This window comes from Sceloporus occidentalis, unplaced genomic scaffold (genome assembly GCF_023333645.1).
Source record: "Sceloporus occidentalis isolate IW3139 unplaced genomic scaffold, rSceOcc1.0.p SCAF_6, whole genome shotgun sequence".
Classification (NCBI taxonomy): Eukaryota; Metazoa; Chordata; class Lepidosauria; order Squamata; family Phrynosomatidae; genus Sceloporus; species Sceloporus occidentalis.
In genome coordinates this window covers 135,011,560-135,036,859 of record NW_028316986.1, presented here as the reverse complement: position 1 = coordinate 135,036,859, position 25,300 = coordinate 135,011,560, and the positions used below count along the sequence as shown (strand labels likewise).

The window sequence follows — 25,300 nt, the reverse complement described above, 5'->3', positions numbered from 1 at the left end:
GTAGACTGTACCATTATTTTCAAAAATACACATGGGTTTCTTGTGCAAAAACCATTTTTTTTGTGTGCATAAACACTAATTTTATATCACCCACACACATGTACACACTGGAGCCTCGAAACAGTGTTCTCTGCACATAGAGAAAGGGGTTTTGCATTTTTTTTAAAAAAACACTTGTATTTCTGCACAGAATAATTTTGTGAAACATGTTTTACTGTTGTGAGCCTTCAAGTCATTTCTGACTTAAGGCATCTCTAAAGCAAACCTATCACAGGGTTTTTTTGGCAGAATGTTTTCAGAATGGGTTTGCCTTTGGCCTCATCGGAAGATAAGAGAGTGTGATTTGCCTAAGGTTACCCAGTGGGTTTCCATGACTGAGCAGGGATTTGAACCCTAGTCTGTCAGTGTTCTAGCCTAATACTCCAACCACTACACCATGCTGGCTCTCAAGATATGTGACTATCTCAAGTTGTGTGAATATCTAATTTCTATTTATACTTTGACTGTCACATTCTCTTGTATGTATGTCATAATCCAAAGTTACAGACAAATCTGAAGGGTTTTTTTCTACACTGTGTTTAAAGCTGCCCATTTTTTCCTTCTTAGTTGTTGATAATTTAATATCAAAAATTACAGAGAAATGTGAAGTCCTGACCTTTTGTACTGTTTTGAACCTGCTCCTACTTTTTTCTTTTAAGTTGTTGGATATATAGCATTCCTCTTAATATCTGACGGAGAATCAAGCTGTTGCTACTTAATCATTAATGCATTAATAAAAATGGAATGTCCTGACACTTTGCTCAGCACCAACGTGAATCACCCAAAATGCAGGGGTGGGTGGGAAGACAGCCTCAAGGAGCAATTTGGAATAGATAGTGGACAAATTTTATAGTATCAGTCCCCATGGGAGATTTCTCATCTTTATATATAACATTATCTAGAATTGAACTGTAAAGAAGCTCAACAGTAATGGAGTTCATAATACTGCACTGATTTAGATCTCAGAATAACTAGATCATCCTTTGTGCACTTGGCTTTATGCCTCCCCCACCCCATTTCTCCTGAAAATATCCAGGGGAAAAGACTCCACAGTTTCCTTAGATAGTTATTTCCCATAGCTCTTTAAGGTAGTTCTCAGAAACCTAAATCTTCTCGTTTGACAATCTTTTCTTGGACTCTATGGAGACGTATGAAGAATTACATGTCTCAGGGAAGTTTATATAAAAACATGAGAATGGTCATAGAAAAAGGTCCATGCAGTCCCAATTTACCAGCTGCCAGTGAAATGCCTTGGGATGTTTACAAGCAGGGCGTCACGATTTTGGATACCTTTGCCATTAGCAAACACTACATTGCACATGACAATCGGTAGTAAAGGGAAGCCAATGTCCATCCTGGGCAAATTAAAAGCATTATCTTTCTCTGGAGGATAAAGAGGACTGTCTATTTCAAGAGCTCATTTCACAATGACCAGTTTTTCATGTGGTTAACATCTTACCATATACTGTATATTCGACTTATAAGTTGGGTTCATATAAGTCAAGGGCAAATTTTGGAGGCAAAATTATGGATTCTGATATTGACGGTGGATATGTCAAGGGTAAAAGTTAGGGGCATGTACAAAGAATATAAATAAAAGACAAACCAAAAGAAAATGATGCTGAAGAATTTACAAAATTCTGGCAGGCATGACTGTTCATGTTCACCCTAAAGGCTGGAAGGATGAGGAGGGAACTATGGTAAATTGTGGCTCTGTGTTAAATGAGGAAGGTGACCAGGAACAGGTGGGGACAACAAAATGGATGAAAAGGCAAAACAAATACAATGGTGACTACATTAGCAGTGATTATAGCTTTTAACTGTAATGTACTCATTTTGCCTAATTTTAATCCAAAGAACCTGACCAATATACAGAAATATCTTATTAAAGCATGATTCCTCTTGGTGCTTATGGACAAAACAGGCAGATTGAAATGTTGGAACAACCAACAGGAGTGAGGTTTGAACAGCCAAAGGGAGTGAAGCTAGAAACGGTGGGGCTATTCCCAGGAGTAAGTATAAATAGGAAGAGAGGAGTGTGTGAGTTAGATAGGGACAGAGCTCTGAGTTCGAGGTTTATTAGACCCTGAGGGGTTTTAACAGCCAAGCTGGCTGGGATATATTGCTGAGAGAGCCAGTTGGAAAGGGTTTTAAGTACCCAGGTTAGGGACTTAAAAAGTCCTTGGTTAAAGATATCCAGTGATATCTGGTGAGATAACACCCAGAAAGGCTATGGAAATTACTATAAGTGCTTGAGTGGTGGTTGGAAGAAAGAGAGTTCAAATGTGGGAGTTTAAGTAGGGTGACTAGAGAAGTTACAGTGTACCAGAAAGGATATACAACTTAAGACAAAGGTTTGTGTGAAACAGTAACATAGGAACCACTAGTAAAATTTAGGGGGGGAAGGGGATTGTTATACCTTGTAACTATCAAAGCTGCTATACACTATATCACTCTTCAATTCCATCCCCAAGAAAGATACTGTAAACAAACTGACTTGTAAATAAAGTTTTTCCTTTATTTTTCAACAAGTAGTTGTCTGAAGTGATCTCAGAAAGATATTTAAAATGCTACAAGTAGAGAGAGGAAGGCCTTTTAAGTTTGGGACACATTAGATCAGTGATGGCGAACCTTTTGTAGTTCGCATGCCGGGGGCGGGGCTTCTACCCCCAGGATGGGGGCTGGGTGCCAGGGGCAGAGCTCCTGCTCCCAGGGGGTGGAGCTTCCTCCCCCAGGGGCGGAGCTTCTGTCCCCCTTTTCCCTTACCCCGCATTTGCTTGCCTCAAAGGGTCCCTTTGGGACTCTCAGAGACCAGCAAATTGACCTTGGAGGATAGCGTGCTGTCCTCTGAGGACTGTTTGCCGGCCTCTGAGAGTCCCTTTGGGGCTGTCAGAGGCCGGCAAACAGTCCTCGGAGGACAGCTCCAAGGGACCCGTTCACTCCGAGGAAAGGGAGGCCGAGGAGAAGGGGACCGGGAACCCGTCCCAGGCCCTTCCTTTCGGCCTCTTCCTTAGGCTGAAAGGGCTCCATGAGGCCCTTTCGGCAGAAGGGGAGGGAGGCCGAAGGGAAGGGATTGGGCACCAGTCCCAGGCCTTTCCCTTCGACTCTTCGCTCCCTGCAAAAGGGCTCCATGGAGCCCTTTTGCGGGGAGCGAAGGCAGGCCGAGGAGAAGGAGGCTGGGAAAGCGTCCCAGCCCCCTTCCTTCGGCTCTTCGCTCCCCGCAAAAGGGCTCCATGGAGCCCTTTTGCGGGGAGCGAAGGCAGGCCGAGGGGAAGGAGGCTGGGAACGCGTCCCAGCCCCCTTCCTTCGGCTCTTCGCTCCGTGCTAAAGGGTTCTTTGGAGCCCTTTAGCGCAGAGTGAAGGCAGGCCGAGGGGGAGGAGACAGACGCGCGCACGCGCGCACTGTTTCCTTCTCCCAGGCACCATTTTCTGGCTTCCCGCTGTCTCAGAGAGACAGCAGGAGGCCCGAAAATGGCAGGGAGGAGGCAGAACGGGCACGTGCCCGTTCCGCCTTCTCCCTCACCCCCTGTGCCCGGCGAAACTGGGCTGCGTGCCACGGGTTCGCCATCACGGCATTAGATAATAGGTGCCAAGCTTTTTGGGGGGAGGATTTGAAACCCAGAGATCAAGTGAGTTATAGTGCATTTAAGAGAGTCCTGATTTGGAGTGTCTCTGTCACATAATTGGTGCCAGCGGTTAGGAAAAAAAGCCCCATTGTGCTGCCATAAGAAAAAGTAGTTGGGTGGATGAGTCTCATCATCACAGTGCTCCTTTGAGGGGAAGTGCCAAAGAGCTGCCACTGCCACCATGTTCCTGCCCAGGCATTCAACTTCATTCAGAAGTGGTCCCATGACATAGAGAGTAGCAGGGATCAGTGCTCCTGGGGCACACTAAGCTCTCACCTTTCACCACTCTACTCAGAGAAGGTGACGGTTCCTTTTTAAATAAGAGTTAACGTACAGTACTTATATTGTCCTGTTGAGAATTCAAGTTTTTGGGTCAATTTTTGACTAAAATTTCTAGACTTATACATGGTTATATACAGTACAGTCGGCCCCCTTTATCCACGGATTTTTATCCATGGATTCAAGCATCCACGGCTTGAAAATATTCCAAAAAAGTATAAATGCCTAATAGCAAACCTTGATTTCCCATTTTATCTAAGGGGAACCATTTTGCTCTGCCATTATATTTAATGGGACTTGAGTAGCCTGAATCCAGTTGCTAGCCCCAACTAGAGTAGACCATCTACTCAATGGGATTTGAGTCATTATTCAGCAATTGATTCAATGAGCTTATTCTTGGTGGTAATAGCATTATTTTTCATTTTGTCACTCATCACACCCTCTTCCAAGATACAGTTATGATTAGAAGATCATTATGCAAAGCTACTTTTGCCAGGTTGCTTGTGGGAAATCACCATCTTTTTTTTCTTTTTAAACATATCTTGTATTTAAAAATACACAGAAAAGGATTAAGATTGAAACCAAATAGCAAGATCAACCTAAGAACAGTCTGTAAACAGATTACAAGGTTCAAACAACCTTATCTTTCTAACACATCCCCCCAAATGTCTACATTGTTTCCTGATTTAAATATGGAGTTTACAAAATTCAAAAAGATCATTGTCATGTGAAAATCTAGTTGAATTCACTTAAAACTCAAATTCATCTCTGCCCTGTGTAGATCTTTTCCACCACTGTTCATTATAATAAATTATTGACATGAAAAATGTTGAACATAGAAGCAAAAGCTTGTGGAAACTTAATTGCAAGTTTGCAAAATGAATTTTACTTTGCTTCCCATTCTTTTCCTTGAAAAGTTTTGGCTGTGCCCTCCCTTGAGTGGGATTTTTGTCACACATTTCAAAGGATGGCATCACACATATTCGTCAGGCTGACAAACCATGAAACCAGGAACATGGTTTAAATGCACAGTTTCAACTTAGGAGGAGAAGGGTTGTTTGCTGGCTGCATGACTCCTCTGACATCCCTGCCACACTTAAAAAGAAACAGATTTTGGTCCTGTGGTATATTTGCTCTCCTGGAGAACAAAATTCTTGCCATATTCACAGAAGATTGTTGTGAAAAGAAGATATTTGTTGAACTTTCTTTCCCACTTAAGAGTTTGCTTTTTACAAACATGTTTACTGAGATCTAAAAATCTTGCCCTGTGTTTTTTCAGACCATCTCACTGAGAAGTGAACAGAGAGAGAGAACAAACTTCAGGAATTTATTGCTTTCACATGGATTCATTAAGTGAAAAGACAGCTGTACTGAAGAAGTTTGTTGAAGAAAAATAATCAATGCACCCATAAAAGAATCAAGTAATGTGTCATTTTTACACAGTGAAGATATGCCAGCCGTTGCATTTAGAAAGGAAGTATGGCATCCCACTTAACAGGGTGGGTACACACCATCGATGCCAATTTGTACATTACAGCATAGGATAATACTTCCTCTGTGCTACTTATCTGAAACCCTTGCCATGTACCTGAAAGAAAGATTTAGCAATAGGCTTCAGAATACAAAAGGAGAATCTGAGAGCCCCTACCCACAGTGCATTTTTGTATAAAGTCAAAGTCATTTTCAAAAAAATCCAGAACATACGTATGAAGAACAGGGATTACTTTTTGTAACATGATTCAATAATTCATAAATCAGCACTTGTGTGTATATACTGACAAATTATTAAATGTGTAGATGATATTGCACATTGACTCTATTAACAACTGAAGTGTGTGTGTGAATGAGAGAGACCATAGTACCATTCAAAACATGCAATACATAGTGCAGTTTTCTAGATGTCTACATATGCAGTGATTAGCCAGAGTCAAATGTCTCATACCTAAAAAAATATATAGGGAACGAAAGGAAGACAGGAATGAAATAATAATCAGTGATCATTAGGAAGGAAGTTAGTATGGATGACTTATGAAGGTAAAGGTATGTGACTGAAGGTAAGAGTATGTGAGAAGAGGTTAGAGTAGGTGAGAATTGAAGGGGAAAGTGGAAGGAAGGAAGAGAGGGAAAGGAGCAGAAGGGTTGGATGATGTAAGAAAGATTAAGGAATGGTTGATTAAAGACTAAAAAGGAATTAGAAAGGGGTAAAGAACAGAGAAAGGAGGGGAAAGATAAAACTAAAGGTAAAGAAAAGAAGGAAGGAGTAGTTGGGTAATGATTGAAGAAACAAGAATGAAGATGTTATTGGAATAGAACAGATATAATACGAATTAGAATATGTTAATATAACGGTCAGAAGTTGAAAAAATACAGATAAACCGCCTAGTAGTAGTAGATAAATGCATGTATGAAATGAAGATGTTAGATTAATGAATGGTAACTAATGTATACAATTGCACATGTTCATTTGCTTATATCTTTCTTATCTTATATGACTGATATTTGTAAGATTTTGTATGTACCGTATTTTCTGGCGTATAAGACGACTGGGTGTATAAGACAACCCCCAACTTTTCCAGTTAAAATATAGAGTTTGGGATATACTCGCCGTATAAGACTACCCCTCTTCCAACGCACACCAAATAAAAATCTAAAAAGCATCAGATTTGATTTCAATATGGTAATTTTAATTCAAATGCTTATGGCATGCAGGTACTTAGCAGGAAAACTTGTTGTATACAAAGCCTGCTTGAATTGGTCAGCTCTCCCTGCCTGTCCAGCCCTCCCTGTCTCCAAGACTATCAGAGCGGTATTGCAAACATGTCTCTTTTTTCCATACCCCAGGTGTCCCGGACAACTGCAGCTTGCTCTGCCCTTCAGTTACATATGGGGCGACTGCAGATTCTCCAGTCCGGCTTGGAAGTTTCAGCACCTGCCCTATAAGATGACACCCGGCGTATAAGACGACCTCCGACTTTTGAGAAGATTTTCCTGGGTTAAAAAGTAGTCTTATACACCAAAAAATACAGTATGTATGTGTGCTTTTTTTAATAATAAAATTTTAATTTTAAAAAAATCTCACATAGCTAGACTTCCTAGAGCATTATTGGCATATAATGATATACAATATACAGTACATACTTTTATAGGAGCCCATTCTACAAGTGATTCTGCCACTGTAGGAGCAGTTTGCTCCATTAATCTACATGCCAGCAGAATATCACAACTAAGAAATCTGCAGCAGTTCTAAAAATGTCCTTGGATTTACTGAGGTTGAGCTAATGCAGAGTTATTCAAACTTCTTACAAAATGTTTACAAAATGCCATTGTGCAGCTGACAAAGAAGGCCAGTGAAATGGGAATGGGAATTCCCCTAAATTGTCTTTCTTGGCTACATGACTTCCTGAAAACATTTGATGACATTTATGAACATCCAAGTTATGCTTGTTACTTCTCTTCTTTAGAGGTAAGAAGGCTACTCTGTGGATCGTGAAACAGGAAAAAAAGTTCAACACCTAGCATTTGAAAGATGAATGAAGAGAATGGTTTATGAACAAGGCAAAATGAGAACTCAGCCATTAGCATACAGTCCTGGCTCTGATGTGTGAGGAAGGGTTGAGTGGGAGGAGAATACAGATTTCCAAAATCTGGTGTGAACTGATTGAATGTTGCTGTCCTTCTTTCAAAATGACCCACAGCTTTGAACATTTTAAGAAATAAAATAAGAGAGTAACAACCAGCTGGTCTGATGAGATTTGGTGACAGAGGGTGATCAAAGCTTTAGCAAGGAAACAAGAAACAGTGGGAGATTTTCATAGCTCTTTTTTTCCCTCTAAGGGTTATATAGGGTTTTTTTCCTCTCCTTTAGGGGCTTATTATTTTCTTGATTGCTTGTTGTGTGAAAAGTCAAATAAAATAGGAGACATAAAGAGGTGGGTGGATGTGGTACTTGGAAAAAAATGAGAATTTCTTGAAATAGCTAGCTATTAAATCTCCCTTTTTTTCTTCCTGGTTTCTATAACTTTTGGCAAGTGGGACTGTGACACTGACTCTCATACTATGATACAGTTAATTAGGCTGGGTCCTCAGCAGGAATAATCACTGAGAATGCCAGACCTCAGAGATTTTTCTATTGCTGTACACTTGGCAGTACTAAAATGAGGAGTGGGCAAAGTCCAATTAGTTTCAATCATTTTACAGCTCTTTGCATAATGATTATACTGCCTAAATTCTGACATCAGAAGTAGACAGACATAGCCTTAGAGTGTGCCAAGATCCATCAATCAGGACAGAATATAAATCTTAGAGTCAAACCACTAAAATTTAGGTTTGTTTCTGCTGTGGGTTCAGCTATGACTACAACTGGTCCTATTTGGCTCTGGTTCATGCCAAAACTTGGGTTACCAGTTCTGCACAAGGCAGACCAAATTTAGTTCTGACTTATAGGGCTGGGCAGGTTGATGGATTTACTTTCTTACAAAATCTATAATTGAAAATTACTATGGTCCTTGGTAGAATGCATGAAGCAACTAGAATCATTGGAACAACGACCCTTGTCCCTCCACATTTGCTGGGGTTAGGGGCATAGGATTCCTGTAAATGTGGAGAAACCTAGATATTCCTAGAGAGAACATATTAATAAAATCTTTGAATAATCAAAGCTGCAAACGTCAAAGCCGCAAATGTGGAGGGATGAGTGTAAAAATAGTAATATGTTATACACCTCTACTGCTTAATCAACATGGAATAACATTGGAAGAGCAGCTAGAATACAACTCCCATCATTTCCTGACTATTAGCCATGTTGGCTGGGACTTATAAAAGCTGGACCTGTTCCTTATCTCTAGTCCAGACAAACCCCAGAAGCATAAGAATTCACCAAAGACACTTACTTATCTGCTCAGCATCATTCAGGTTACAGACAGGGAGCATATTATCATACCATGATGGTAGTTTTGGTTTATTTCAGCAAAAAGATCCCACAGTGGCAATCTCAATTTATTTACACTTTTATTTTTCAGATACACTGAGAGAGAGGGAATAAGGGTCCATTTCAATTTCTGGTTTTGATTCTGTTTGCCTCCCTGAAATAAATTATCCTAGATTCTTCACCACCCCCCCATGTATCAGGTGTCATTTAAGGTTGTATATTCAGTCAGATCCATTACAACCTAGTCTTGTCAGCTCCAGTAATAGCAGTAATGGTTCAGGAAAGAGGGAGGAGCAGAAAACAACAAAAATTATGTTATCTCATCAAACAGAAATGAAATTAGATAAGACAGGAGCCATTCAAGTGGATACTGTTGATTCACTTGGGATGGCAATATTTCTATAACCTTCTTTGGAGCTGGCCATACCTAAATCATTGCAAGTGCTATATAAATACTCCATTAGATGTCATTATAATACAACTTTGTTCTCCTTTGAAGAAAATTTGGATTCATTCTGATAGGCACAATTCTCATGCATTCCCCTAGATGGCTAAGCAGCACACATCCCCAAGAAAGTGAGGATGTATGTCTTCTTCTATCTAGTTCCATGCCAGACTGCAGCAAGATACGAATGATAGGGCAGGTGATGCAAGAGACTTTACATTCCTCTTGCAAAAATACCACGTGATTGGATGGACTGAGAATGAGGACTTATTAGCAAACATTTTCCTTCACTTGGTTCGCTACCCAAATGCCTGCAGCTTAACTCTGCATAAAGGTTTTGTTGTTAATTGGCTTCTGCATTTCATCTCATCACTTGCTGTATGAGGAAACTGCATACTGAGCCAATTTTCACAGCTTCTAGTGTCTTATATGGTACAATACCACAGAAAATTCCAAGTACTTTTAATTGAATTAAATGCTTTCTTACACTTCTATATCTGTGGTATTTCTCTGTTGTTGTTTTTAAAATCTAAGGATTTGTGCAGAATATTGTTTTTGACAGTCAACCAACCAAATCGTAATAGTTTGGTCAATCAACCAATGGCCATCGCGATATAACAAACATGAATAGACAAGTGCAAATGCCAATAAAGTGCTTATGTAAATAGTCAGATTCAAAAGTAATCTTCAGAATCGGTTATAACCCTACAATGAATGTAGCCATAACTTCATCTCCTGCAGTTGCCTACAAAATTTCAGTTACTATGATTATATAGCTTATACAGAACACAAATTCACAAAAAATATAAAATTGTATCCCACTAATTTATACCCTGTCACATGCTTATAAGAAGCCCCCAGGCAGCAACAATTAAAAACCATAAAATCCAATCAATGCAACAAAATAAATTCATACAAAACAGAAAACCAGCAATATAAATTATTTACAGTGGCAAATTTCAGGAAAGGTGAGTTTTGCATCAGATAGATATGAAAACTCAACTTTCCTGAAATTGTCTCTGGCTCAAGAATGCCAAATCTGATGGTAGACATCCAGATGCAAAAGTGTTTTTCCCCAGAAAAACTGGTCTCACCAAGGTCTTATTTCAAAAGAAGAGCAAAGAACAACTTGTCTACTATTAACTATGGTTCTTCAAGTGGCCATCTGTAATTTCACACAAATGAGTTTTGCACATGTGTGAAGCCCCTCTTGGAAGATTCCAGAATTGACTGATTCCAGCAGGAAGGTCTGCCACCACTCCTTCACTTCACCCACTCAAGCATGCACCTTAGTGATCTTTCCTCAGTTCTGTCTCTGCCATAATATAAGCCAAAGTAGAAAGGGGGACAAAAGAGGATTGTGCAAATTCACAGAAGACCTCTCAACGAACCACAATTATAAGCAGGTAGCCTGTTCTACTTTGTCATGCTGTCGGTGTTTCACACATATGAATAATTTGCACAATGGCTCACCACCAGAGGAGGATTCACATCAGGACAACAGAGATGACAGAACACCGCAGATGGAAGAGGCATCAACTGTTGTCTGCAGATATAACTGAAAATGTGAGATGAGAGTAAAAGGTTGTAACCAAGTTGCAGTTTGCTCAATTTGTGTAGTGGGCTACCCTTCAAAAAGGCTGTAGAAGTATGCGTTCTAGAAGAATGTGACTTTCTGGACCTTCTGAAATGAGAAGGTGAAGGAGCTCAAGGGTGAGTAAGGTAGTTTGCACTGTCCAAATTGAAATCATTTGGCAGGAAAGTGGAAAACCCTTCTATGGACCACAATATCCCACAAAAAGTCATGAGATTTTACAAAATGCCATTGTCCAGCTGACAGAGAAGGCCAGTACCCTTCTTACACGTAAGGAATGCAATGCTATTTTTAACAGTGACGAGGGGTTCTGTATGAATACAGTATCAGCAGTGTCAAGTCTTGCTGAAGATGAAAGGTAGAAATCACCTTTAGGACAAAGGAGATATCAGGATGCAGCACCACTTTAACTGTGTGTGTGTGTGGGGGGGGGGGGGGAGATAAGGATGATCAGCATGCAGAGCTATTAACTACTCTGCACATCTGGCTGAAGTCACAGCAACAAGATTATCTGAAAAAAACACATTCTCTTATATATGTCTGCTCATGTTTTGAGATATTCTACGATATTCCTTCTGTATGTTCCACCATCTTCATACATTCATGTAGAGGGATCTGCAGAAAAAGCTTTCTTGGTGACTGCTTCCAGGCTTTGGAACTACCTTCTTGAAAGGTTAGACTGGCATCCTCCCGGTAATTTTTCCATAGGCAAGTGAAGATTTTTTGTTTGTTTGTTTGTTTCAGCAGGACTCTGAGGCTGATTGCTTAGAGGAAAAGAGCCTTTTATAATGTGCTTATTTGTTCTTTTCACACAAGCCTGATTTAATAATAATAATAATAATAATAATAATAATAAGTTTTATTTATGTTTTCCCGCCTCTCCCGATGGATCGAAGCGGGATTACAGTCAAAATATATAATACAATAACATAAAACACAATACAAATAGTTCCAATAACAATTATTTAAAATCAAAGTATAAAACAATGTTCTATCTAAAACATATTGTGTGCCGATTCCAATTAACATCCTGAGGCAGACTTCTGTTTGAGGGTGATATTCTTTATAAAGAGTCGGGGGGTATGCTAATCGGAAGAGGTAAGTTTTCAATGCCTTCTTAAAGGCATCCAGAGTAGAGATAAGTTGGATCTCTTCCAGGAGATTGTTCCAATGCATAGGAACCATAGCCGTAAATGCTCTTTGGTGAGTGGTTGTTTATCTCAGTGGTTGTTAAAAAGCGGTTGCCCGACTCGGCGGGCTGACCGCTTTGCCGCTAGACGCAGCGAACGACTACAAGCCCCAGAGTGCTCTGGGGCTTGCCCCAGCTCCCTATTGGTGCGCGGGGCGAAAGGGAGGCCCTTCCGCCCCGCGACGCTCTGGGAGCTGGGCTCGGTGATCGGGAGTTCCGGTCCTCCAGGGCAGATGATTGGTTCAGCTGCCCTGAAGGAGGAGTCTCCTGGTCAGGTGGTACTGAGGGCGGGGCATAGGCCTATATAGGCCATGCTGCCAGCCCCGGCCCTCAGTCGGCGCTTGGCTCCGGATGGTTAGGAGCCAAGCAGGAAGGGAGGAGGAGCTGAGCCTTCTCCCACAGCAGGCCTCAATTGGGACTATATTCAACTGTTTTTGGCCTAAAGATTGCTCTCTTCTGAGAGAGCCACAGCAAGCCTCACTTGGGCCTATATACATCTGTTTTGGCCTGATTGCTCTCTTCTGAGAGAGCCACAGCAGGCCTCACTTGGGCCTATATACAACTGTCTTGGCCTGATTGCTCTCCCTGAGGAAGCCACAGCAGGCCTCACTTGGGCCTATATACAACTGTCTTGGCCTGATTGCTCTCCTCTGAGAGAGCCGCAGCAGGCCTCGCTTGGGCCTAAATACAAGTGTTTTTTTGGACCTGATTGCTCTCCTCTGAGGGAGCCTCAGCAGGTCTTGTTTGGGCCTAAAGACTAGTGTTTTTGGACTTGATTGCTCTCCTCTGAGAGAGCTTGAATAGTTTCTAACATGCCTCCTAAGACTCCCAAGAGGTCTAAGATTTGGAGCATTTTACTTCAACGGAAAGCCCCAGTGAGGTGCCATTTCGGCCAGATAGGTCATCGGGCTCCAGCAGAGGTTCGAATGTGGGACATCTCTCTGTGGGTATGCCTTCTACTGATACATCTTCGTCACAGCCTAGTGCGGCTGCAGGACTGTTCCCAGAGGCTTTGGCCACCCTGTCAAAGTCTATTGCGGAGCTTATTCAGCAGGCCACTACATCGGGGCTATCTGCTAGTGTGTCAACACCACCTGTTCCTGCATCTCAGCCTTCCAGACGTCAGGTGTCCAGCTCGTCTGTTCCTGCATCTCAACCTTCTAGACGGCACACATCCAGCTCTTCCAGCTCATCCAGTTCTAGGTCGTCTTCCACGTCATCTGAAGAGGACGACATGCTGGGACCTTCTTCATCGGATGATCGGCGAAAGGAAAAGAAAAGAAAGCACAAGGCCAAAAGGAGACGTCGCAGAGCTGGTTTGGATGGGGCCGTCCAGCCTGCCGCTGAAGGTGGCGATCATCCTGCGGTGCCGTTGGGGAGGGATAGTTTTTGGGTCGAGCATGCTTTGGTTCCTGGTTTGCCTTGCTGGGCCGTTAAGAGGAGGGCTTGGCGCCCCGGACTTCAGGGTGTGTGGGTTGATCCATTGGCTGCTGAGTTCCCCATCTATTCTCCGGGTGAGCGTCCCCCTGGTGCGCACTTGTCAAAGAGAGTGCGCAGGAGCATTTTGAGGGGATGCTATGTGGATGTTTTTTCCCTTCTTCAGCCTAAAGGAAAAGAAGCGGTAGCTGTTACATCCACGAAGAAGCCAAAGCATGAGCCAAAGGTGGATCCTGCTGAGCACACCTTTGCCAACTGGATGGATGGTTTTACGGTCTTTAAGGCCGTTGTTTCCTTGGGACTTTAATGCAGGACGTTGTACCTGTACACAGTGTAGATATGATCATTGTTATAATAATTGTAAAGGGGCTCATCCCAGGTCTTCCTGCACACGTTCTGCTCAGGTTTCCCAGCCCTTTCGGGGAGGGCGCCCTGCTATGGCGACTGCCAGCAAAAAAGAGGGTCCTGGGGGACCTGAAACCGGGAGTGCAGGGGGCCATAAGTAGCTCAGTTGCCTTTTCTCCTGCCCAGGTTTTCTTGTTGGCTTTTTCTTCTGTTAAAACAAAGGCCCTTATCCCTTTGCTTGCAGCATACCCTAACAGGGAGGCTGCTTCTTATTTAGCTGAGGGTTTTCTTTTGGTTTCAGGATACCAGTTTCTGCACCCCTCGCTCACCATTTTCCCAAGAACCTGCAGTCTGCTAGGTCCATGCCTGAGGTCCTTAGAGCCAAGATCAACAAAGAAATGCAGGCTGGGTGTGTTGCAGGTCCTTTTTTTTGGTGTCACCTTTGACCAAGTTACATATTTCTCCGCTGAGAGTAGTTCCCAAGGAAGCACCTGGTGAATTTAGGATTATCCATCACCTTTCTCACCCCCCTGGTTCATCGGTTAACGATGCCATACCAGATGAGCTGTGTTCAAGTCCGGTATGCCTCCTTTGACCATGCTGCTGTCTGACTTGTTCAGGCCTGTGGAAGGGTGCACTCTTGGCTAGTGCGACATCCAGTCTGCCTTCAGGTTACTCCCTGTCCATCCTGATGATTTTCATCTTTTGGGTATCCAGTTCGATGGTAACTGGTATTTTGACAAGACCATTCAGCCTTTGAGACTTTTAGTACCTTTTGGAATGTGAGTTGTTTAATACCTTTACATTATTGGCTTCTGGATCTCGGGTTCAGTTGGCTGCTTTCTAGCCGAGGGTCCTGTTTCCCCCATGCCCTTCTTGGGCTTTCTTTGGATTTTGTTATTGGCCTCTCCTCACAGCTTCATGATAGTTTGCTAAGCTGTGTTATTTGCTGGGATATGCTGTGGGTGTCCCCAGCTCATGCTAAAACATATTCAGTTTTGTTGGGTCACCTTTACTTTACTTACAAGGTGGTGGCTCCTAGTATAGCCTCTTGAGCCAGGCTAGCCTGAGCTCTGGCGGGCCCTAAGTTTTTTACATCAGTATGTAATATGTCCAGAGCTATATGTATGATGACCTACTGATTTGGTTCAATTCCTAAAAGGTTTTGATGGGAATGCCATTTGGCAAAGGTCCTGATGCTTGGGTGATAAGTAACAGGTCCACTCTGATGCAGCTGGGAGCATTGGGTTGTGTATATTTTCAAGGCCATTGGTGTGCTCTGATATGGCCTTAAGATTGCATGCTACAAATATCCTGAGGGATATGACAATTTGGGAGCCGCTTCCCCTTTGGCGTAACAAGGAATTCCAGAGCTATATGTATGATGACCTGCTGATTTGGTTCAATTCCTAAAAGGTTTTGATGGGAATGCCATTTGGCAAAGTTCCTGATGCTTGGGTGATAAGTTGCAGGTCCACTCTGATGCAGCTGGGAGCATTGGGTTGTGTGTATTTTCAAGGCCATTGGTGTGCTCTGATATGGCCTTAAGATTGCATGCTACAAATATCCTGAGGGATATGACAATTTGGGAGCCGCTTCCCCTTTGGCGTAACAAGGAATTCCAGAGCTATATGTATGATGACCTGCTGATTTGGTTCAATTCCTAAAAGGTTTTGATGGGAATGCCATTTGGCAAAGTTCCTGATGCTTGGGTGATAAGTTGCAGGTCCACTCTGATGCAGCTGGGAGCATTGGGTTGTGTGTATTTTCAAGGCCATTGGTGTGCTCTGATATGGCCTTAAGATTGCATGCTACAAATATTCTGAGGGATATGACAATTTGGGAGCCGCTTCCCCTTTGGCGTAACAAGGAATTTGGTGTTCCGAAATTCGCTAACTAAAAAGTTTGTTTTTGTGTGATAATCAGACATGGTGGCTGTTCTGAACAAACAAGCCTTAAAATCTGATAGAGTTAAGGGTTGATTTAAATTTTGTGTTGTGTTGCTTAATTACAATATTTCCTTCACAGGTCATTACGTTCCAATCTAATGGAGGGAGTTTTAGCTTCCAATTGCTTCTGCCTAACACAAGATTTATACATAAGCCATTGTATAATGTTTGAATTTGGTACTGTGGCCTTGCAACCATTTTGTTATCTTATATTATCGAGTTATTGTATACAATTGCATGTGTATGTAATTCAGCAACTAATTTGTACTCAGTTGCGGTGGTCCCATTGTCATTCAGGTTGGGGGAATTGGTAGCTGGGTCCAAGAGCGATTTGCTGGGAGGACACTTGTGCTTCTGTCATTGCCTTTTGAAGCATGGTATGTCCTTTTATTTGCTGGTCCAAGTGCAATCAATTGGGAGTTGGGCAAACAGTGGTGTTGCGTCACCATCGTGGCTCATTTGCATGGGTGATCTAGGCCATTCAATCTTTGGGAATCTTGGCCTATGGTTGTCAATTTTGTTTGTACATTTGGTTGGTTTACCTTTGTACAGGTACCATGTGTTGCTGTGCTAAGAATGACTGCATTACGATTGGGTCTCCCAGCTGACAATTTTGGAGGTCATTCTTACTGCAATGGTGTGGCCACTGCTGTCTCTCAGGCTCGTATGCCTGTACAGGATATCAGGACTATTAGAATTTGGAGATCAAGGCCTTCGCTGGTTTTGTTCGTCCGCACTTGGCCCTGCAGTGAACTTTTATATCGCTCTTGGCAGGGTTGGCGGTAGGCGTTCTTCGAACGGCCTTTGTGGCGGCAGCATAGGCCAGGATCTGCACGGTGTGGTACCAGGGCTACGGAGCTCTGGTTTGGGAGTCAGTCGGGACCCGGGGGCGAATAGGGCAGGCGTATGGCCATTGCGGGGGCCATAACGCGAGAGCGCCTCCCGGTGACTAGGGGCTTAGCAAATATGTGAACGCATGGCAGAGATGCGATCATACGGTGTTCATTAGCCCCTAGGTCATCCCAATGCCTGGTGGGTGCCAGGTTGTGGTTAATCAGACAAACGTGGGGTTGTTTGATTTCGCAGATCCTGACCTCATGCTTTGTGCCAACCCTACCAATGGTTTGCTTAATAAAGTTGTGGCCTTTCCTCCAACACGGTCTCCTGTGGTTATTCGGCAGCAGCATCTGAGGCAATTAATCTTAATGTTAATTTTTTCTTAGCTTCTCCCTCCCTCGAGGGCGCACGTGACCAATCAGTCCATAACAGTCACGGTGGCCACGTGACACTGACGCCCACCCTACTGTTCCTGTGAGAAATGTCTGGGTCAAGTGGATCGAGTAATGATGATGTAAGCCAGTCCGAAGCAACACGTTGGTTTAAAAGGTGCATGCAAGGAAACTGCAAGATTGCACGTTTGACGTCCGAAAACTGCGTGCTGAGAAGAGAAATCACACAGCTAAAAGCAGCAATTGCCCAGGAAAAGTCGGCAAGGAAACAGGAGAAGATTCAGCATACCCAGCAGATTAAAGAACTGAAAAAGATAATATCTGGTTTGGAAAAGACACTCCACAAGAGAGGCAATCTGAGAAACCCACCACCTCATCCAGACGTACGCAATGCATGGATGTGCTCAAATAGGTTTTGTAGATTCAGAAATACAGAAGAAAATGAACATTGCGAATTCTGTGGCACAGGGAAAATACACTTTCCAAAAGTGTAAATATAAGGATCGTCTTGAACAGTCGGAGAGCACCAACCGCAGCATGCAAAACTACGTCCACTTCCTCAAGTCTTCTTACGCCAATGTCTTTGGAGACAGTGCCTTGACAAGCTCCCCCACCCGCCCTCGGGTATCCCCTGTGATCGAACCCTTTGTAATTCAGCCTGTATTTTTAAAATGGGTGTTTTGTCAGTGCTTTGTCCCAAGTTCTACAAGGTTCAAAGTTAATCTTTTTTAGATGCAGAGAAAATTGGATTTTAAAATCAATCCTTTGAAGAGTTAACATAGTAAAAGCTGTGTCCATTAGCCACATACCGTAGGGCCAGATGCATGGGGTACGAAATCCATTTGTTTTCTTAAGTGTGACTTTTTAAAGGTAATGCAAATGGTGCTGTTTTGTTTTGTTTTAAAAAATAAAGCATTGCAAGTTCCAAAAAAAAAAAAAAAGACCGTGTGCTCGTTGCTGAAGGGGAGGAGCTTCTGTGAGTCACATCTGTGAGTCACAAGGGGGAGGAGCTAGCAGACTAGCTTTATATACCATCTTCCAGAGCCTTCCAGAATTTTAGTTTTCTTTAACTCAACAACTCTGCTCAAGTGGCATCAGATTAGAATCAGATATTGAAACAGAACCTTCGCTTTAAGTGTAAGATAGCAGCCAGTACATTCCTTTAAAGAAGTATTCCCAGTAGATTGACTGTTATACTCATTACTAAAGACTTTGCAGTATGGACAACGAGGGATCTGCTGCAGTCACCTGCAACTCTTGTGGGATGTTTCTCTTCTTGCCTACAGAAGTGGAGAACTTCACATGCACCAAGTGCAAGTTGGTAGCACTCTTGGAGGAGAAAGTGCAGCAGCTGGAGTCCAGAGTAGCTACACTTCAGCATATTAGGGAACAAGAGGATTTCCTGGACACAATAGAACTAACCATCTTGGATGAGTACCACGCAGAGGAAGATGCTAGGGTGGAAGAGGTCACTTGCCAAACAGAGAAGGTAGACAGCTGGAGGAATGTCACAAAGAGAAGTAAGCCAAGAAGGAATTGTTCGGGGAGCTTGCAGCTAGAGAATCGATTCGAAGCTCTTTCCCTTATCAAGGAGGATGAAGAAGAGCAGCATGGACAGACTTCAGGGACAGAGCAGGGGAGCCCGAGAGTCCCACCCGAGGGAACAGTCGCTGCTAAGCCTCGGAGGAGGCGTGTGGTCGTAGTGGGGGACTCCTTGCTGAGGGGTACAGAAGCAGTGATTTGTAGACATGACAAGATGTCTCGAGAGGTGTGTTGTCTTCCAGGTGCAAAGATCTGTGATGTGACAGAGAGGCTGACAAGACTGGTCAAGCCTACTGACCAATACCCCTTCCTTTTGGTCCACGTGGGAACTAATGATACTGCAAGACACAGCATTCAGAACATCAAAAGGGATTACGAGGCGCTTGGTAGGAAGCTGAAAGGAATGGATGTACAGGTTGTCATCTCGTCTCTTCTGCCAGTTGAAGGGCATGGTCCAGGAAGGGAGAGGAAAATAGCAGATGTGAACAACTGGCTTCGCAGATGGTGCCACCGAGAAGGATTTGGATTCTTCGATCATGGGCTGCGGTTCCATGAGGAGGGACTTCTTGCAACAGACGGGTTGCATCTCACGCCAGTTGGAAGAAATGTTTTTGCCAACAGTCTCAAGAACTTGATCAGGAGAGCTTTAAACTGAGTTCCGAGGGGAAGGGAGACAATATTAAGGAAGGCGAAAGGGATGGCGAAAATAGTCAAAATGACACAGAGGAAACAAGGCAAACAGTGCAAGGGCCCAACAGTGGGAGGCAAAAAAACTTGCACAGGCAGCAAGTAAAAGGGAACCATGGACTGCGATGTCTCTACACTAATGCACAGAGCATGGGAAATAAGCAAGATGAACTCGAACTCCTAGTACAAGAAAGCAAATATGATATAATAGGCATCACTGAAACCTGGTGGGATGAGTCTCATGATTGGAATGTGGAAATAGAGGGGTATAACCTTATTAAGAGAAATAGGCCAAACAGGAAAGGTGGAGGAATAGCACTATATGTCAGAGATATTTACACCAGTGAAGAGATCCAGGACATCAATACTGGCAGCCAGGTGGAGAGCATCTGGATAAGAATTAAAGGGGGGGGAAACGACAAGGATGTTATGGTGGGAGTCTACTACAGACCCCCAAGTCAGACTGAGGAATTGGATGATATCTTTCTAGAACAGATGACCACACAGTCAGAAAAGAGAGATGTAGTAGTGATGGGCGACTTCAACTATCCTGATATTTGCTGGAAGTCAAACTCAGCAAAATCCTCAAGGCCTAGCAAATTCCTCACTTGCCTGGAAGACAATTTCATGGTCCAAAAGGTGGAAGAGGCAACAAGGGGGTCAGCTATTTTAGATTTGATCCTAACCAACAAAGATGACTTGGTTAATGGGGTGCAAGTGGTGGGATCATTAGGTAGAAGTGACCATGTTCTCCTGGAGTTTGTAATACAGTGGAAAGGAGAAGCCAGGCAGAGTCAGACACGCATCCTAGACTTTAGGAGAGCGAATTTCAGTAAACTTAGAGAAGTATTGAGGGCGATTCCATGGTCAGAAATACTAAAAGATAAAGGAGTTCAGGATGGATGGGAGTTTCTCAAAAGAGAGATACTGAAGGCACAATTTCAAACAGTTCCAGTGAGAAAGAAAAACAGGAGGTGTCTCAAGAAACCAGGATGGATGACTAAGGAACTTTCAACTGAGCTGAGTTTGAAATGGAACATGTATAAGAAATGGAAAAAGGGGGAAATCACGAAAAAGGAATTCAAAGAAATAGCAGGCATGTGTAGGGGTAAAATCAGAAAAGCTAAAGCGCAGAATGAACTCAGGCTTGCTAGAGAGGTTAAAAAGAATAAAAAGGGATTTTTTTTGGATATGTCCGCAGCAAAAGGAAGAAGAAGGAAACGGTAGGGCCACTGCGTGGAGAAGATGGCAAAATGCTAACAGAAGACAGAGAAAAGGCTGAATTACTCAACACCTTCTTTGCCTCAGTCTTCTCAGAAAAGGCAAAGGGTGCTCAACCTGAGGATAATGGAGCAGAGGACAGAATAGGGGAATTTCAGCACAGAATAAGTAAAGAGATAGTAGAGGAACACCTTGTTAATCTAAATGAATTTAAGTCTCCGGGACCAGATGAACTCCATCCAAGGGTATTAAAAGAACTGGCAAATGTAATATCGGAGCCATTGACTATAATCTTTGAAAACTCCTAGAAAACAGGAGAAGTCCCAGCAGACTGGAGGAGGGCAAACGTTGTCCCCATCTTCAAAAAGGGGAAAAAAGAGGATCCCAACAATTATCGTCCAATTAGTCTAACATCAGTACTAGGAAAGATTCTGGAGCAGATCATTAAACAGAGAGTCTGTGAACATCTAGAAGGCAATGCCATAATCACAAAAAGTCAACATGGGTTTCAGAGAAACAAGTCATGCCAGACAAACCTAATCTCTTTCTTTGATAAAATTACCAGCTTGGTAGATGAAGGGAATGCTGTGGATATAGTATATCTTGATTTCACTAAGGCCTTTGACAAGGTTTCCCATGACATACTTGCAAACAAGCTTGTAAAATGTGGGCTAGACAAAGGAACTGTTACATGGATCTGTAATTGGTTGACCGGCCGAACCCAAAGGGTGCTCAACAATGGCTCCTTTTCATCCTGGAGAGAAGTGACCAGTGGGGTCCCACAGGGCTCTGTCCTGGGCCCAGTGTTATTCAACATCTTTATCAATGACCTGGATGAGAGAATTGGGAGCATACTTATCAAATTTGCAGATGACACCAAATTAGGGGGAATAGCTAATACCCTAGAGGACAGGATCAAGATTCAAAATGACCTGAATAGACTAGAAAGCTGGGCCAAAGCTAACAAAATGAAATTCAACACAGAAAAATGTAAGGTATTGCACTTAGGGCGGAAAAATAAAATGCACAGATATAGGATGGGTGACACCTGGCTGAATGAAACTACGTGTGAAAGGGATCTAGGAGTCCAAGTAGACCACAAGTTGAACATGAGTGAACAGTGTGATGCGGCAGCTAAAAAGGCCAATGCTATTTTAGGCTGCATCAATAGAAGTATAGTGTCTAGATCAAGAGAAGTAATAGTGCCACTGTATTCTGCTCTGGTCAGGCCCCACCTAGAATATTGTGTCCAGTTCTGGGCACCACAATTCAGAAAGGACACTGAGAAACTGGAGCCATGTGTCCAAAGGAGGGCGACAAAAATGGTGAAGGGTCTGGAAACCATGCCCTATGAGGAACGACTTAGGGAGCTGGGGATGTTTAGCCTGGAGAAAAGAAGGTTAAGAGGTGATATGATAGCCCTGTTTAAATATTTGAAAGGATGTCATATTGAGGAGGGAGCAAGCTTGTTTTCTGCTGCTCCAGAGAACAGGACCCGGAACAATGGATGCAAGCTACAGGAAAAGAGATTCCACCTCAACATTAGGAGGAACTTCCTGACAGTAAGGGCTGTTCGACAGTGGAATGCACTCCCTCGGAGGGTGATAGAGTCTCCTTCCTTGGAGGTCTTTAAACAAAGGCTGGATGGCCATCTGTCAGGGATGCTTTGAATTGGATTTCCTGCATGGCAGGGGGTTGGACTGGATGGCCCTAGTGGTCTCTTCCAACTCTACGATTCTATGATTCTATGATTCACTTTGGGATGCTCTAGTAAATACTTCCCGGTTGTTCTGAGAGTACGGGGCGAATTGTGTAGGGAGAGACGTTCCCTCAAGTAACTCGGGATTTTTATTCCATTTACACTTTAGCTATGTAAGCCAGCATGGTATAGAAATTTGAGCATTGCAATACAACTCTGGAGACCAGGGTTCAAATCCCAGTCATGGAGACCCACTGGGTGACCTTGGGCAAGTCGCACCCTCTCAGACTCAGAGGAAAGCAAAGGCAAATTCACTCTAAACAGATCTTGCAAAAAAAAAAAATCCTTATGGCTTTAGGGTTTCCATAAGTGAAAAAAAATGACTTGAAGGCACACAACAACACATATTTTTAACTTTTGCATGATGTGATTTTTTTTATCTGCATCTATTTTAACTGTTATAAACTGTACTGAATGAATAAATAAATAAACAGATCATTTTTAAGGTAAGCAAACACAACTCAATTGTTGCTAGAGTTAAAGTGGGATTTTTGCATTTGAGCTAAAACAACTGAGAGGGATCATGAAGTAGCTTTTCTTGGCAGGGGGTACAACTTTTAAGAACTTCTTCACCAGAAAGTCTAAGACGAGGGGTTCCTACCAGCATTGAGATATTATTAGACAATATCTTAGGGAGGATAAACACAAGCCAGACATCTTGAAGTGCACCAGAAAATTTAACACATGAGGAACATAGACCTCCTCAACAGACAGAACAGGAAGATTAGGAACTGATCACATTTTACTAAATACTGTATATACTCATGAGTAAATCTAGAAATTTTAGTCAAAAAATTGACCCAAAAAACCTGGGTCAACTTATCCACGGCTCAATGTAAGTACCGTACGTTAACTCTTATCAAAAAAAGGAGTCATACCCTGTTCAAAGGTGAGAAATTAATCTCTTATTGGAGCACCTAAAAGAAGCATCAACCTCCTCTATATCTCATCCATTCATCCTGTAGGGTGCCTGTCCAAATTTTTAAAGATATTTAGCATTGTTTCCCTTTACTTCATATTTTACATCCTTTGTTAGATGCTGTTAAATTTTACCCTCGACTTATCCATACGTCATATCAAAATCCATAATTTTGGCCCCAAAATCTGCCCTCGACAGGAGGTCAACTGATAGTTGAGTATATATGATATGTGCAAGACAAGAGACTTCCTTGAAGCTTGTAAAGTAAACAATAGATCTTGTAGAGAAGGCTGTTGCGTTCATGGCATTTGCCTGTGATTGGGGGAGCAGTTCCACTGTGCCCAAAGAAACGGTCAAAACCAGAGGATAATAAGGAACAATGTAAATTCATATAGTCGCAGTTAAGCATATATGTCTGCAGATGGTGGGCAATGAGACCATTGATGAAGGGGAGTGATTTGAGTGAAGATGGTTCTGAGGCAACAGAGCCATGAATTTCATAGGACTTTCTTAGGCAAGGAATACTCATTTTATTTATTTATTTATTTATTTATTTATTTATTTATTTCATTAAGCACTGTAAATTTGCACAGCGCTGTGCATAGAATGGATATCAGTTCCTTCCTTTGAAATACAGCCTACAGCATCTGGCATTCATTGGTGGTCTCCCATCTAAGTACTAAGCAGAGCTGACCCTCCTTAGTTCTCAAGATCACACAAGATCTGGTGTTTTTAGGGTGTTTAGGCCCTTCCTGTTAGAAAGGTGAGATTAGAGAAGAATCCCTGACATGGGGACACTTTCATTCTCCCCTACCTCAAAGTCATAACAGGCAGGTCTTTGTGGCAGATGCCTAGTCCCTTCAGTATTAAGGTAACTATTGGTCTCTAGCATAGTCCTATGCTAGAGTCCTATACAAGGCAGGAAACAGAGTAAACGTTCAAGTTCTATAGAATTCAGTCTGGTTTTTAAGCAAAGCTATGAGCTGGGGAATTGAATAAAAATGTTAACTTGATTTTGGTATAAACAGAAATCAGAAACCTTAGGAACCATGCTGTATATGCCTCACATAGATCATATGTGTGGCTATATGTTTTCTCTCTAAGATCTTCCACATGCTATTCTTGCAGCAAAAAGTTTTCTAGTTTCCCTTTACAAACTTTAGGGCTGATAAAGCACACATTGAAGATGACAGGCAAAACAGTGTCTGTTTGACATTGGGAATTGGTAATGGTCCACAGAGCCTTTCACCTTTAGGCTGCCAGCTCACATCCAACTAAGTTCAGTTACAGTAATGACTGAACATTGTTATTGTCTGAAAGCTGTTCACCGGTAACTTTGAAATGAATGAAGATTGCAGTTCCCAGAAGACAGAAATCCAGATCTCCAGGGCTTCAACCATATGAAAGATTCTTGCTGGAGTACTATTTTTTCCAGAAGAATGAATACACAACAATTATTCAGGCAGAAGACTGGCAGAATGCAGAATCTTGGTGGAACAAAGATTTCTTAGAGGCACTGCTATCACTCATGTTTTGCTACAAGATATGCTTACACTGTACTATTAGGGTGCCATTCCTATGGCTCCAATTCCTATCCACAAGACAGTACATATTCAAGCCAAATTGCATGCAAAGACGTACAATTATACCATACATCTCCTGATTTTAAGGAAGAAAACTTGACCTAAATTTGAAAGGTTTCACTGAACCATCTTCCTAAGATTACAACAGATGAACCAATTAACACTTCATCCATATTTGAAAGAGACTTGGATACTCTTCCCAACCAGAATAATATGAATAGGTGAAGTGCAAGTTAGTGAAATGGGTTGAGGAGGAGTTATGAAAGACAGATAAGTGAACCTTCTAAATCCTTTCTGGGAAAAGAATTATACAATTACTCCTATCTTCATTTTTAAAATGTCAGTTACACTGACTGTTACTTGGTTCCCAGGCTCAATTCATAGTGCTTGTTTCCAAGTGTGTGTGTTGTGTGTTATGGTAACCAATCATGAGGGTTTCTTGGCAAAGTTGGTTCAGAGGAGGATTGCCATTGCCTTTGGCTGAGGCTGAGTATGACTTGCCCAAGATCACCCAGAGGGTTTCCATGGCT

The 25,300-nt window shown here is 42.5% G+C and overlaps 1 protein-coding gene across 8 annotated transcripts in view; it reads right to left on the bottom strand.

Moving 5' to 3' along the window:
• Positions 1-25,300, bottom strand: part of MYT1L (myelin transcription factor 1 like) — a 444,499-nt gene that overhangs the window by 225,615 nt on the left and 193,584 nt on the right. The window contains exon 1 of one of the 8 annotated variants that reach the window (XM_089531032.1): positions 17,869-17,892. The exons of the other annotated variants lie outside the window; for them this stretch is intronic. The gene's annotated coding sequence lies outside the window, so the exon portion shown is untranslated. Of the gene's footprint in view, positions 1-17,868; positions 17,893-25,300 lie in introns of those variants that run through there. 8 annotated transcript variants of the gene reach the window in all.